The sequence below is a fragment of the Nyctereutes procyonoides genome, unplaced genomic scaffold, assembly GCF_905146905.1.
Source record: "Nyctereutes procyonoides isolate TBG_1078 unplaced genomic scaffold, NYPRO_anot_genome, whole genome shotgun sequence".
Lineage (NCBI taxonomy): Eukaryota > Metazoa > Chordata > Mammalia > Carnivora > Canidae > Nyctereutes > Nyctereutes procyonoides.
The window spans coordinates 5562932-5579244 of NW_026575120.1; positions in this window are offsets into that span (position 1 = coordinate 5562932).

Here is a 16313-nt window from a genome sequence, read left to right on the forward strand (position 1 = left end):
AATATAATGGAAAATTTACATAACTACTTCTATGTTGTTTTAAGGCTGCCTTTGTATGTTAGCTAAATGTTTCTGTAGCTTAATTGGTTGTTATTTTAAGTCTGCAAAATAAAAATTGCTTTGACCTTTTAGGGTATTGTTTTGGATTTCGTTATCACAGTGAACTTTTAAGGGTATGATTCTGTTTTCTATTATCAAATACCTCCTTCTTCCAGCCTCATAATAGAAAAGTTGCAGTCCTTAGCTCCAATACCCAGTAAAATAAATATGACTATAATTTAGCACAAAGAGTGAATGGCAAGGTCAGACTTTAAAAGCCACATGGAGATTAGATTGGCACAAATTAATGTATGCATGTATTATATTCAATTGAATAGTCAAATTATGTATAAAACATATGCATATCAATGGGTACTTTAGGGAAGCTGTGCTCTTAGGTAGGAATTAGCTGTGGTTGACTGAATTTGCAACGTACAGCAAGGTTATTAAATAAACAATATAGTAAAACATTCCACTTAACCCAGATCATAAATGAAATCAGTTGTAGGCTGTTTATGTCTGTGATGTGGAAGGCACAAATTGCATTTGTCTTTCGGCACGTGTACTGGTAGAGATGCATAATGATTACTGCTAAGCTTGCACTTGGACATTATTCTACAGAAAAAGAAAGACAAAGACAGAAGCTGACTAATGGTGTGATGTTCATTGTTCAAGGCAACCAAATGGCAAGCGCTGCCTCAAACTTTCCCCATTGGTTGTAGTTACAAAAAAGACAAATTACCTTCTTGGGCTCTCCTTCAGGCAGGCAGCAAGGTCCTGGCGGAGAGAGAATCACCACAGAGCAGAACAGACCACAACACTCCCTGTTAACACAGCCTGTCTGGGCCCATGGAAATGCTTTGGCAGACCAGTTCTACCCTTCTGTGCAGTTCATTCACAGGCCTTATACTGAGGAGGGGGTAGTTAAAAGGGATGAGGCCCTCTTTGCAAGAGAGAATCTGAATATACCAAATGGCCAAAGCACCTTGGAGTTCTTCAGTTATATAGTCCAGGAGTTTGTCACAATGGGCTCTGATGGAGTCAAGTTCTTTTGTTTGTGGGAAATAAAATGGAATATCTTACTAAAAAAACTCCTAAGTCAACTTTCCTGAAGCCTAAAAGCCCACAACAATGGGGGTAGTGTTAGGGAGAGGGCATCAAGGTCATGGAAATTCACAACTAGCTTTCTGATTGGTGTGCATCTCTCTGATGGGGGAGAAAATCAGCCTTCAGTTCAATAATCTATGCTGTGCAGACCTAGGTATTTGAGAAAAGTAGCACCTGTTATATCCTCATCACAGAGAAGGCCCAGGAGCAGAAGTTCAAGGTTTATTCACAACCAAGTTGCTTATGACTGGCTTCCATCCTGGTTAGACAGTGTCCTGGCAAACACGTTCTGATTGAGGCTCATCTACCAACTGTAACTACTTTGACCATCACCTCCACTGGAGTTCTTGCTAGCCCGTGGCCCTTAAAAAGCCCAGGAAATTCACAAAACTCTCAGTTGCAATTTTTCTGTTTTGAAGAAGGAAAGACAGAGACACAGAGTCAACCATTTATTTTGGATCCAAAGATGCAAACAATTTAGCTCTATCTTTCCCATATGGAAAATTAAGCATTTTCCTCCCACCAGATCCAAAAGCAAGTGAAGAAAGATGTAGGGAAATACCTTGTCTATGGTAGGGTACTCCTGAAGCATGTACTAAGAGGCGTGACTGTTTCCTTCTCGACCCCCCCCCCCTTATCCCAAAGCATCTGTAAAGCCCTTTCCTTCAGTTTAGATCTAATCCTTTGCTCCATGAATATGCTGCTTTTTACTATTGGTTTAGTTTTACAAGATTCTTGAAGGTAGAGAAAACCATGTCCTATTTCATATTGCCTTTATTTCCTGTACCTTATCTATTACATAGCATTTTGTCAACTGATCAATTAATACAAATAAATATGGTCTTGCTTGGTGGATTCATTTCTTTCTAAGCCAAACAAGACTCCAGAGAAAAAACTCTCTCTCATGTCCCACTCTTTTATTCCCTACTTTTTTGTGAAAGGCAGCCCCCGCTGTGTGGTTATGTGGTTCTACCACCATCAGCCACAGCTTCTACTGTGGGGAGGGCTGTGGGCACGGCAGCATGGCTGCTAACCCATAGATTCCACCAGAATGACTTGTTTCCAGGCAAGGAAGTGGGTGGATGAGTCTTTGCTTAATCATCTCCAGGGAAAGAAAAAGGACTGACAAGCTTCAGTGTGCTATTTCAGTTTCTAATTAATCTTTCATACAGGAAGTTCTTTTTCATGTCCAATCAAAATCATTCTGCCACAAATTAAGCCAAATTTTCTTGGTTTTCTTCTTTTTAGAGATAGATCAGAAGTGGGTGTCATCCTGCATTTCGTAACTGGTTATGGGTAAAAATACATGGGCATCTAGATTGTTTACTTAATGACATTTATTAAAATGAGCATGTTATCAGGAATCCCAGTCGAAGTCAATGAGACTTAGAAGAGAAAAGAGAACTCACATCTTGCTGTGAAAGTGTGTTGAAGTCCCACAGTGGGGACAGAGAGGTGTCCCAAAGATGAGACAATCTTTTGTTGGACAGGGTTTTGGATGTCCTATTTTGTGTCGTTTAGGTAGGTTATGTGGGAGAGGAGGGGTTTGTTCAGCTGGTTTGGATATTTGAGGTGGAGATGTGAGAGGGATTAGGTGAGGCTTCTGTGTGATAAAGGACAAAGAATCTTAAAGCTCTCTCTTCCTCACCTGCCTGTATTGGAAAAATCTGTCATCAAAGCAGTGACTCTTATACAGACAGGAACCACATGGAATATTTATACAAGATTGTCTGTTGTGTGGAATTTGTGGAAACCAGACCACCCTTCCGATGGGTCTGCTGCCAATGTCCTGAAATAGCTCTGAGGGCCAGGACCTTTCCACTACAGTATTTTGCCTTTCTGTGTTGCATACAACTTAGGGGGAAGGAAGGTTAAGTCCCATCATGCTTCACTGTGGCCTCTCTGGCCCCAAACTTGTTACCACCCCTTTACTTCCTCTCACACCCTTTCATCTGTCCAAACTTGGGAGAAAAATAGGGAAAGGGAAAAGAGGAAATGAGGTCTGGGATGGGTCTTCAGCTGAGAAGGCAGCTGCCTATAGCTTCAAGCTTTTCTTGGGCATCTCCAAAATCCTACTTCAACCACTGACCCACACAGAAAATTCTATCTTATTCCTTTCCAAGTTCAGTTCTCCAACATGGATTGTATCGATTCATTTTGCTTTATATTTATCCAATGAATTTTATTTCCTCCACATCTCCCCTCTACATACACACACACACACACACACACACACACACAAATCCTCTTAAAATAATTTACTCATATTCTAGATTTATTTTTTTAAGATTTTATTTATTTATTCATGAGAGACACACACAGAGAGAGAGAGAGAGAGAGAGAGAGAGAGGCAGAGACACAGGCAGAGGGAGAAGCAGGCCCCCTGCAGGGAGCCTGACATGGGACTCGATCCTGGGTCTCCAGGATCATGCCCTGGGCTGAAGGCGGCGCTAAACCGCTGAGCCACCCAGGTTGCCCACTCATATTCTAGATTTAAATAGAAACATAGAGCACATTAGTGGGTACTCCTCAAGATTGTGACAACTAGTTAGGAATTTAAAGCTAGCCCAATCCAACTTTTGGTTGGCCTCACTTTTCAATTAAGACACTCAGAGGGGTAAAATGACTTACCCCAAATCAGACAAATCATAAAATAAAGAACCGAACTAGAAATTAGCACAAATGCCTTCTGAAGGAGTCTTTGTAGGTCTTGGCCCTTGCAGCCAATCAATGACCAATAACTGATATGACTTTGAAACAAGTTATTAGAACTCTCTAATAATTAGGAATGAGGAGAACAAAGATGAAGAAGAGAAGATTTGCCCCAGGCTCAGGTACACTCTGAAATGTTAAGGCTGCTGAAATCCAATGGAATATTAATTAAGGAAGCTTTATTCTGGGGCAAAAGCACCTAGATAGCTGTTGTAATAGTCAAGACAAACTTCTGACCTTTCAGTCTGTCAAGTTTTATTGCCATGATTTAAACATTATGAAGCTTGTGTGAGCCATTATCTGCACCTCCCTTTGTTATAAATTACACTGAGAATGCTCCACAGCATTACAAGAAAAAAAAAAGGACCACTATCAGTAGAATTTATAAAGTTTTGCTGGTTGAATAAGCCAAAGGGTTATTCAACAATGGATAAAAACTCATCCCTAAAAACCACATATATCCCTGCTAGTGTGCCCCCATTACCTCCTGCCAAGCTGGGTTCAATGGATTACCCACCAACGACAATGGCTAGTCAAGTTCAAATATGATATATTAAGAACCAGGGTACAGACTATAAGAGTTTTTAGAAAATGACATATGATTTTGCAGAGATGCAAGATGTTGGAGGAGAATCCTGTTAGTAGAGCTTAATTCTGTGAAATCCTAATGAGAATGTTTATTGCTAACAATTTTTAAAATTTAAGTATTCTACTAATAAAATAACAAGTAAAAGCATGAGCAGTGATGAAAGTCAGTGGACTCCTCTGATCCTGTGTTGTATTAAGAAGTACAATAAGGCAAATTAGGCTGGGTTTCTTTCATTTTTTGAAATGGTTCAGAAATCCTTGAACTTAAAGTCAGTACATAAAGATGTTCCATTATCTTAATTATCAGTGGTCATGCTATTTCATGGAAAGCCTTTCATTTCAGAGATGGTGGCTGCTTACTCAGCATTAGCAAATGTTAGGGGACACATTTACACTAACCCAATATAAGCTAGTCTTCATGGATAATTGAAATCCACATTTTTTTCCAGCTCTCTTTCATCTTTGAAGTAATCAGAAGGTACAGTCACGGAATTAATTTATCTGCTAGCCAATTACATATTTTCCCATTGCTTCAGATCAGTACTTCTGATGTAGTTTTGTTTTTTGTTTTTTTGTTTTATGTCGTTTTTATGTTCTTGAGTTCTCCTATCCACATTTTGGCAGGGCCATGATGATATAAAGAAGATACCATTTTAGGAGTTGGGGCATTTGGGTCCAGATCTGAACCCTGAAATGTACTGGAGACCTCTGACAGGTCACTTACCTCTCCCTCTTGTTTCCTTCATCTGTGAAATGAAAACCTTAGATTTGACGGAATGTACATTTTCTGCTAGTTTTAGCCTTCACTGTGTCTGAAATGACAAAAAAAAAAAAAAAGAAAGAAAAAAAAAAGAAAAAAGAAAAAAAAAAAGAGCAGGAGAAGGGAACAAAAGGGCTGAATAAGCCATGTTATAGATCTTTAATCTATAGCTGCAGTTAGCAGCTGCATAGCTGGCAGTTAGCAGCACCAGAGAAACCAAACCCTGCCTCCTGGGTTCATTTTAACCTGGAGTGACAGCACTCACCTTCTTGCTAGGACAAGATCTTATTTCATATCAAATAATACAGTTCCTTCAAAAGCTAACTTTAAATTAGTCATGATGCAACAATTCCGAGGTATAATCAGGATTGGATGACAATTCAATCACAAAGTGAATCACTATATATAACTTCTTCCAAAATCATTTTCTGTATTAACCCATGGATTTTCATCCCTTTTATTGTCCCTTTCTAGGCATCTAAGTAGCTTTTAAAACAAAGATGAAAAAAAAATTAAAATAAATAAATAAATAAATAAATGAATAAATAAATAAATAAATAAATAAAACAAAGATGAACTAACCTTTTGCAGTTGCATACTCTGGTATGAGGGACAATTCAGCAAGGGCAACTTTTCTAACCATTTAGTGCTCTGGAAAATTGTGCTTCTGTGTGTTTATATACAAATACTCAGTCAATTGACACTGAGAGATCCATACCTAGATAGTTACCTGATGAATGTCTCACAAAATCAGTTTTCCCCATTAGCTGTATTCCTGGCAGTCCAACCCAAAATAGAAGGCTCCTTTGCAGACTATGAAGCAGAGGTTAGGGCAGGTGGCATCTAATAGGATCTCAGAATTAGAGCTATTCTGCAGAAGCCCAAGAGAGAACTTGCCTTTGGCGTTCATGAAAGGGGAACATGGCACATTTCTGTCAGTTGTCCCTGGAGTTTTTCTATCATAAGAGCCCATGAGGTTCTTATTGAGAGGTTGTCACAGAACAAGGATCAGAATGTGGCTTCTGTGAGGCCGCTGACTCAGTTCCCTTGCGTGGCATGCGACACAGGCCTGGCAGTTAGTTTTGCTTCACAGCAGGTTATACAATAGTGAAACCCCAGTGCACTTGCTGTCAGGATTCTCCTCAAACTCTCCCTACCCCATTGGCAGTTACTCCCGTGCTCTTGCGGGCAGCATGATGTAACAGTGCACATCCAGTTGCACAAATCCAGCAAACATTATTGAGTGCCTATTTTGCATCAGGCCCATGTGCAGCCCTGAGAACACTGAGTTAATTATATACAATCCTTATCCCTGGAGAGCATTTAGTTCAATCTGAGTTTCACAGAAACCTTCCTAGAGCAACTAATGCCCTCAGGGAGCCTGAGAAAAGAAGGGAGAGCCATGCGAGGGAAACCTTTTTGAAAGAGACCTAAAAATGGACAGAATCTGGAAAGCTCTGTCTCTAAATGCAGGCAGATTTGTGAGCAGAGCATGGGTGGCATGTTTTTTAAAGGACCAGAGAGTAAATACTTCAGGCTTTGGAGCCCTATAGTACTCAGCTCTATTGCTGTAAGATGAAAGCAGCTGTATACAGTTGGGTGTGGCAGTGTTCCAATAAAATTTTATTTACAAACCAGGGGGCTGGCAATATTTGGCCCAGGGGCTATAGCTTGCCAGTCCCTGGAGAAGAGTATCAGTTGCATTGAGGGCAGAGCAAGCATCGTGATTTTGAGGTTAAGGGGCTGTTCTAGTGGGACTCCTTTCCCAGGTCAAGCAGGTTGGATTTGTGGGAAAAGGCCTGAGCCATAGACCTGAGCTGCCGCTATGAAGCCAAAGGCTAAATGACCTTACTAGTCCTTGCTTAAACTTAGAAAGGAAAATCCATGCCAAGTAAAGGCATTGGCTATTTCATCTCTTCTCTCAGAAGGCCCAGAGTTCTTCCAAGGCCTTGCCTACACAGTTGGCACTGTAGGAGTTTCCAAGCTAAGTTAGGCTCTTTCCTGCCTGTGACTAAAAGCACCAGTGTTTCTTTCCAGTTCTTTCCACAGACCTTTGGAAACAAGGGTATAGTAAGATTTTTTATGTTTAAGAGCAGGGGAAGGGGAACAGGGTTTCCAGATAGCACCAGGGATCTTCTCAACAAAATACATGTATTTTCTCCACTCACGTAGAGATTTGGAAAATCACAAGGATTTATGCAAATGTGTTTTGCATTACATTACCATTTCCTGTCTCTATTTGCAGACTCCCACTCCAACCATATTTGCTATGAACCCAACTGAGAATAATTTGGCTTGATCCTTTCATTGTATGACAGTTTGGCTGGCTGGCCCCCTGCCACACATTCAGAATATACCCTAAGTGAAGTAGTATCTGCACTCTTCTTGTAGCTCTGGGTGAGAAGGGAAACGCAGGGTTGCCAACTCTCAGAAGAATACAGCAAGGTTAGATCCAGCTAGGCAAAGGAGAAGTGACTAAGTCTTCCTTCTAAAACAAAAACTCCTACAGCTAGAGGAAGGGAAAGGGGAAAACCAACACTACCGCAGGAACACATATGTCTTGTTCAGTGTTCCCAACAACCATGGGGAGAAGTTAGTGATGCCTGTATTTTCTGATGAGGAGGCTGGGTCTTGGAGATACCTAAGCTAGGCTTCACAAGCTTGGCATGGTTATCTTTTCAGTGTATGTTTTTGCTCTTATAAATTAAAAGTTATTAAGTTTATGAGTCAGTATCATGAAGATTGAGATAATATCTAAGGGTTATTGGCATGTAGTTTCCACAGTATTACTAGAAGTCAACACTGATTCATAGCCTCCCAGGAATGATGGGACTTCAAAGGTTATCTAAGCTGAGCGTTAGCATGGAATAACTGGAGTTTCGCCCAAGCCGGTGGATACGTAACGGTAAACCTGTGAACTCCTCTACCACTGGAAATGTCAAACGTTGATACAGAATCAGCCCAAATTATTTTAAGGTTTGGAGAATAGAAACATACCTGGTAAAGACACCAATTAAAAATGACCCCTCTGTGCTGCAGAAGATGGTGGGAGTTTTCAACACAGGGGATTTGTTAAGTATCTTCAACTATTTCAAAGCTTGAGGTGACTGGGAAGCTAAACAAGCAACTTGAAATCTCTATGCAGTTTCTCAAGGGATTGCCTAAGAAATACTAGCTCTCTGGTTGCAAAAGGCTATTATGGATACCTACCTCATTTACCTCTAGAGATGAGAAATGCGGACTCTGAGATGAATTTTGTCTTCAACTGGAGCCAAAATGCTGTGGATAAATAGAAAAAGGAATGTAAGTATAATTGTGAAAGAAAATCCTAAAGTACACAGGCATCCACAAATACTGAGTGCTTCCCAAAAAACTAGAGAAGTATTTCATAGAATAAGACTCTAGACCCTGAATTTATACTGTGGCCATTGAAAGAAGGACACTTCCCCCCAAGAGATAGAAGGAATATTTGTAGATAGTTCCTTAAGATAAATGTTTCCTCAAATGTCAAGGCAGCCCTGACCCTTCTAAATTATTTGGCGGGGGGGAGGGGGATGTAATTAGATTCAACAATTATGAAGTGAAGACTGGGGTAGGTTTATAAATTTTAGCACAACCATATGCATCAGCCATAAGTCAAGTCCCTGTTAATGCTAATTAAATCTTTAAAGTATTAATCACCTCTTAAATTCAATGCAGCTGTTATCTATGGAAATATTTAGTCACCAAGTGAAAAACACTTAATGGCAAACTCCAAATGTTAAGTCACTTGTTAACCTAATTTTAATCTTAACAATTGCAATTGATGAAAGAATAAGTCAATGTTAAAAAATGTAAATGATCAACAGAAAAACGGGCCATTCTGCTAAACTGCAGATAGCATTCTCTCAGTTTATTTTCACGGGCTCAGAGTACAGATATGAAAAGCATGGAAGCATGCCATTATCAATGTTCTCAGCAGTTTGGGCTTTCCCACAGTCAGGACAGTCCACTGTCACAACTCAAAGGTCTTTACAACTCAACTCAGAAGCTGTGAACTCCGGTCCAGACCTTGCTGGACACTCAGATTTGGGTACCCATTCTACTTACACTTTGTCATAATAATTTTGGAGATAAATTTTAAAAACCACTGTGTGAAATTAACATGCCTTATTTAATATATGGACAAATCATGAAGGAAAAAAAAAGAGGATTCAAAGTATATATGGAGCAGGACTCCAATTTCCTGTGATATTTAACTTAGTTCCATCTCACTGGTAGGATTATGGGTGACTTTTCTTTTCTTTTTCATGCTTTCCTACATCCAACAAATATTACTTTAATAGAAAAACATTTTAAATACTCTGTTTTTAATGAAATATATAAGAAGATTAAAGGTGTTAAGCATGGAAAGTGTTTAAATTCACTAGTAATTAAAAAGTACAAATTTAAATAATGATATTATATCATTAAAATAGCTAAAATAAAGAAAACTTACTAAATCCAAATTTTGGCAAGGCTGCTTAGGACACTTTCAGACGTTGCTTTTAACAGTTTAAGTTGATATAATACTTTCTTTAAAGGTTCTATTTGAGAGAGAGAGAGAAAGAGAATGAGCAGAGGGAGGGGCTCCCTCTGAGCAGGGAGCCTGACATGGGGCTGGATCCCACAACCCCAGGATTATGACCTGAGCTGAAGACCGATGCTTAACCGACTGAGCCATCCAGGTGCCCTTCATAACACCAAATTTAAAAAACTGAAGGAAAATACACATATGAGATTATTATAATATATAAAAATATGTATACTTGTGGCCAAAAATTACAAGGAAATACAAAGAAATTAAGATAATTTTATTTGAATCATGATAATGGATGAAAATTTCAAAATAAAAGCTTAACATTTTATTCATTAAGGAAATTTCTTTTGATAAAATGCTCTAATATACAAGTTCTCTTCAGCAAGGTATGAAGCTATTCAAAATATAGTAGATGATGTGGGACAGGAATGGGGCAGTCACCTCTTTATTTGCATCCTAGAACAGTAGGTTAGCCTCTTATAACCTGTTAGCATCTGTATTCTGAGGAAAACATAAGAGTAAATGTTCATGATTGAGATTAGACAATTAGATATGACACTGAAAGCACAAATGGCAAAAGAAACAGATAAATTGAGCTTTGTCAAAATTAGAAGCTGTTGTGCTTCAAAGGATATCAAGAATGTGAAGAGACATTCTACAAAGAGGGAAGAAAATATATTTGCAAGTCATTTGTCTGACAAGGATATTTGTAAGAATATATAAAGAATTACTACCACTCGACAACAAAATGTCAACAGAATTTAAAAATGGGCAAAGGACTTGGATAATCATTGGCTAATAAACCAATGAAAAGGAGCACCTGGGTGGCTTAGCTGGTTAAGCATCTTCCTTCACCTCAGGTCATGATCCCAGGGTCCTGGGATTGAGTCCCATATCAGGCTCCCTCCTCAGTGAGAAGCTTGCTTCCCCAGTCTTCACTTCATAATTGTTGAATCTAATTACGTACATCCTCTTCTTCTCCCTGCTGCTCCCCCTACTTGTGCTTTCTCTCTTTCTGTCAAATAAATAAATAAAATCTTAAAAAAAAAAAAAAGCACGTGAAAAGATACTCAACAGCATTCTTCACAAAGGAAACACAAATCAAAGCCACAACGAGGTGTCACTTTTTACCCACTAGAATGGCTATAATCAAACCATGGACAATAAGAAATCAGAAACCTCACATATTGTTGGTAGAAAAGTAAAATGGTGCAGCCACTGTGGATAACTTTGGCATCTCCTCAAAAAGTTAAACATGAAGTGACCAAAAAAAAAAAACAAAAACCCAAAAGTTCCACTCCTAGGTCTATATACTCAAGAGAACTAAAAACATATGTTTACATAAAAACTTGTACAGAAATAATCATAGCAGCATTATCAAAAAAGCCAAAGAGTGGAAACAATCCAAATGCCCATCAACTAATGAATGGATAAACAAGGTGGGACATATTCATACAATGGAATAGTATTCAGCCATAAAAAGGGATGAAATACTGGTACATACTGCAGCAGGGACAAACCTTGGAAAGTGCTGTGCTAACTGAAAGAAGCCAGACATAAAAACCCACATACTATATGATCCCATTTATATGAAGTATCCAGAATAGGCAAACCTGCAGACAGAAAGCAGATCAGTGGTTGCCAGGGGATGGGAGGAGGGGGAAATGGAGAGGGACTACTTCATGAGCAAAGGATTTCTTTTTGAAGTAATACAAATGTTCTGGAATTAGATATTGGCAACAGTTGCACAACATTGTGAATGTACTAAAAACACTCCCACTGAATTACATGCTTTAAAATAGTTAAATGGTAAATTTTATGTTAAAATTTTATCTCAATTTTTTGAGATAAAATTTTATCTCAATGTTTTTTAAAAAAAGGTCTGTAAGAACATGAACACGGCAAGCTCTTAAAATTCATTTATAAAGACCTGTTCAGTCTCAAAACTAAAGTATTTCCATCTTTGAGTTTTGAATTGGGAAGCTATTTCATTTCTTCTCACCATGTCTCTCCTGCTCCCCACCACAAGAAACTTTAAATCTGCCTATAACAAGGAGAGCAGGGAAGCCCGGGTGGCCCAGCGGTTTAGCACCTGCCTCTGGCCCAGGGCCTGATCCTGGAGACCAGGGATTGAGTCCCACATTGGGCTCCCTGCATGGAGCCTGCTTCTCTCTCTGCCTCTCTCTGTCTCTCATGAATAAATAAATAAAATCTTTAAAAAAAGAAACAAAAAAATGAGGAGAGCAGAAGAGCTCCTCCTGCCCCTGCCAGCCAGGATGGCATGTGTCTAGGCTCAGACAATGTAATTCTCTTACCCAGAATTTTGCACGTAAGGGGCATGACACAAAGACCCAGTGTCCATTTATAAATTATTCCCAGAAGCTGTGGCAGCATCAAGAGTTGACAGGGGCAGCCACCTGTGCTCAACTGGAGTCCTGTGGCTTATCCTGGATTCTGGTCCATTTGTCCAGCTACCTTGTTTGAATCAGTCTACCTGGAGGTGAACATAATCTCCTACCCAGGAATTTCTTTGTATATCAAGAGACATGACACAACACACACATACCAATGAATATGAATAAAACGTATGTATTCACAATAAGCTTGGGTTCCCAGGATGGGAAAGCTTCCTCAGGGTTTGGTGAGAAGATGACCAGGAGGATTGGGGTGGGGTGGAGCTTAGGGTTTTGATGATGGGAAGGGGGTGGAGCTGTGTTGGGGCTATGCACTGGGCCAGAGGCCGAGGCTACACATTGAGATTCTTGGCTGCCAGCAGAAACATGGAACATTCACAGGTCTTCTTAACTTGATTGCCCAGATGTAGGGAAGAAGGATAGGGACCTAAAAGCTGGTAGTGGTCAAACATCAAAAATGGAGTCACCTTCTTCATTACATGTTCTTTTTGTCATCCTCGTTCTTAGTTCACAGAGCTGAATCTATGAAATCTTGAAGAATCTTCCAATGGATTCTTTTTCACGTTAAGTTAACCAGACTTGATTTCTGTTGCTTACAGTCGAGGATCTTGACTGATACCAACAGAGCTAGCAATTTTGAAAAACAATTACATGCAATCTCAAATGAAACAAACATAAAACGTTAAGCACAGAAAAACTGGTAAAATCGTTTCCACAAACGCATGTTCTTTCCTCAGTAGCAATTATAACAAGTCTCATGGGTCACAAAAGTCAATTAGTTCAGCCTTGGACACAAAGTTGATTCAGGCTTATAGAATTCTAGAGCTTGAGGAGATCCAAGAGACTATTAAAACAAAACAAAACTTTAATTTGATGATGAGGAAACCATCACCAAGAACAAGATGCCCAGTCGTATCAAGAGTTAATGGGGCAGCCGGGGTGGCTCAGCAGTTTAGCGTCACCTTCGGCTCAGGATGTGATCCTGGAGACCTGGGATCGAGTCCCACATCGGGCTCCCTGCATGGAGCCAGCTTCTCCCTCTGCCTGTGTCTCTGCCTCTGTGTGTGTGTGTGTGTCTCTCATGAATAAATGAATAAAATCTAAAAAAAAAAAAAGAGTTAATGAAGGATCAGACAGCAGGCATTCAAACCTGTAATCAAGGGCTCTTTTAGCACAGCTGGCAGATTCTCTGAACTCAGTTCAAGAGGCTTTCTTTTGCATGCCATGGTGCTGGGAAGGACAGTCTCCCTTCACAACCTATAATGGCTTTATCCTATATCACTTCCACAGTGCTCTGTGACTGCCTTGTTCATTTATTTCAGCTAATTTATTGATGAAGTCAAGGCCATAGGCTTGAGTCAGGAGTGAGGAGCCAGCTTGGCTCATGTTCCACAGCACAGTGTCCAGATGTTGACTGGCCATGTTATAAAAATGAGACCTTGCTGGGGGCACCTGGATAAGCATATGTTAAATGGCTCAGTGAGGTTCATAACTAGAACACAGGGCAGAAGCATGCTTCCAGGGAGGCTGAGACAAAGACATGGCACCAGCTTTATAGATAAAGAATTCAATATTAAACCCTTTGCTTTTTTTTTTTAAAGCATATTTGACAGAAAACAGTGAAGAATTCCATTGTTTTTTTTTAAGATTTCATTTATTTATTCATGACAGACACACAGAGAGAGAGAGAGAGAGAAAGAGAGAGAGAGAGAGAGAGGCAGAGACACAGGCAGAGGGAGAAGCAGGCTCCATGCAGGAAGCCTGATGTGGGACTCGATCCCGGGTCTCCAGGATCATACCCTGGGCTGAAGGCGGTGCTAAACCGCTGAGCCACCCAGGCTGCCCAAATTCCATTGTTAAGTATAACAGTCTTGCCCATTTAGGAAACTCCCACCATCTCAGAGTAAATGCTGGGTATTTTTTAACTTGAGACATTTCTATTCTTTCTCTGCTTCCTACTCCAGACCATGCCTGCCCTTTAAAAAGTAGGAGGGGAACAGTTCAGAGAATATTCCATTGCCATGGCCCTACAGTTGCCAGCACCTACTCACCAATGTCTGGTTGGTGGGATAAGTTTGGAAAGAACCAGGAACACCAAATGAATGCATATAACTGACTTAGTAAATTCAAAACAATGAAAGATGTCACTCTGGGCTGAACTAATTAAGAATTACTTGGAGAAAGAACAGGTTCTTGAAGAGTGAGGAGGATTTTTTTATGGAGAAAGGGGTGAGTGGGAGGCATCCCAGTGTTGGAGGAACAATTTATAAGCCGAGGCACGGGGAAAAGGGTGTGTGAGGCATCCTACGGAAAACCAACTGGCAAGGAGGATGCATTTAGGAGAGAAGGAGGAGAGAGGTTTGGATAAACAGTAGGCTAGAGCCATATTGTAGGGAACTCTAGTGACAGGCTAAGCAGTGTGCTGTTCACTCTGTAGGCAGTGGGAACTATTTGGAGCTTTTTGAGCAGGGGAGGAATGACGATCACAGTCATATTTAAAGAAGAGGAATCTGACAGTGGTTTGTCGGCTGCATTGGAAATGGGTAGCAGGGACACTAGAAATTACGTTAGTTCAAGCCAAAGTGATGAAAAGTGACCTAAGTTGAAGGACGTCTTCCTCCCTGACATGCATGGACAGAAAAGAAGTTACTTTTCTCTGCAGGAAGCAGTTCTGGGTGCCCTGACCAAGTCCCAGAAGACATGACTTTGCCTCAGACCAAGATACCAAAGACCACTGTCCTGTTCAGAGAATCTGGCCCTGTCTACACAGACAGGCAGCCAAGCAGACAGGCCACTCTGGACCACACAGTGCTTGGCAACGGTTTGTGCTTAATGAGTCTTTGTTTGATGAGAGGTTTTGATTAAAAACAAAGTATGTTTGACAGAAAACAGTTAAGAATCCCACGGGTGCCTTCATCTACCTTGTCCAGTACCTCCTCAACCAGATAGGATCTGACATCCATGACAACCAAGTCTCTTTTGCAGGAAGGTGATGGGCTGAGGTTCCCTGCCCCTGGCACCACTGAGCCTGGCCTCCCAAGCCACTGCTACCCTACAGATGGAAGATGATTGCATCTGTCACCAGGCCACCATGGCTGCAGGCCATGTCCTAAGCTCACCCTCCCCACCTTACTTCCACCCCACACACTCACACCCTTGGGGCTGGGATGGAAAGGAAGAAAAGGCAAGAGAGACACTCACATTTTATTATAAAGTCTTTTAACCAGACTACATATTGATCTCAAGAATCTGGGTCACTTCCAGTCCATATTTATTCAGGTTTAGGGTCAGACAATTTTGCCTGAATTACACGGTCCTCTGAGTTGAACAAGTGGCCTAATGGCTGTTTTACAGAACTGACCTAACCATTGACCATACTGTCTGTACAGTTCATATTATCGAAAAGCACAGATACTCTATCTTCCTAAAAATCTGTAGGAAGACTTTCTCGCAGCCCCTGGCATCTTACCACCACATTTGGAATAATAATCTTTTCTTTTCTGTTACTGCCTACATCAACACATTTATGTGGAGCAAGTTTTTCTTGTCACAGAGCTTTGTAATCTCTGATTTGTCTGTCCATAAGCCGAAAAGAGGTGTCAGCCTTGACAAAATCAGTAAGGGAAAAAAATGAGAGATAAGGAGAGTATAAAAACACTTGGGATGCAGGCATATATGTCTGGTGTACACTCTCAGCTCAAGAAACAGAACAGGGAGATCCCAGGTCACAAGCTCGTCTACGAGAGCGGAAGCAGAGAGACCAGGTGAGCCAGGAGGAAAGACTCAGGTCTGCTCAGCAAATCCTTAGCTCTTGGACAAGCAGGTACCACAGCAGCAGTAGCCACCTCTTTCTGTTTCTATCCCCACCACCACACTCCCACCCCCTACCCCAGCTATGGAGGGCCTAGAGGAGTCCTCTGTCTATGCGGGCAAGTTCTCCTCATCAGTCCTTCCTCGCTCAGCCCACCGCTGAGAAATTCAAGGGTTTAAGTAGCAAGAGCATTTCTGGCACGTGCATGGAGTCAGGGGAAATCACTGCCTGCTCAAGTTTGCCGGAATGTTCAAGAGGCTGGTTTCATTTGATTAAAAGCTCCATCCTCCAGGAAAGAAGTCAGGTCAGTGGGGAGCCTGATTA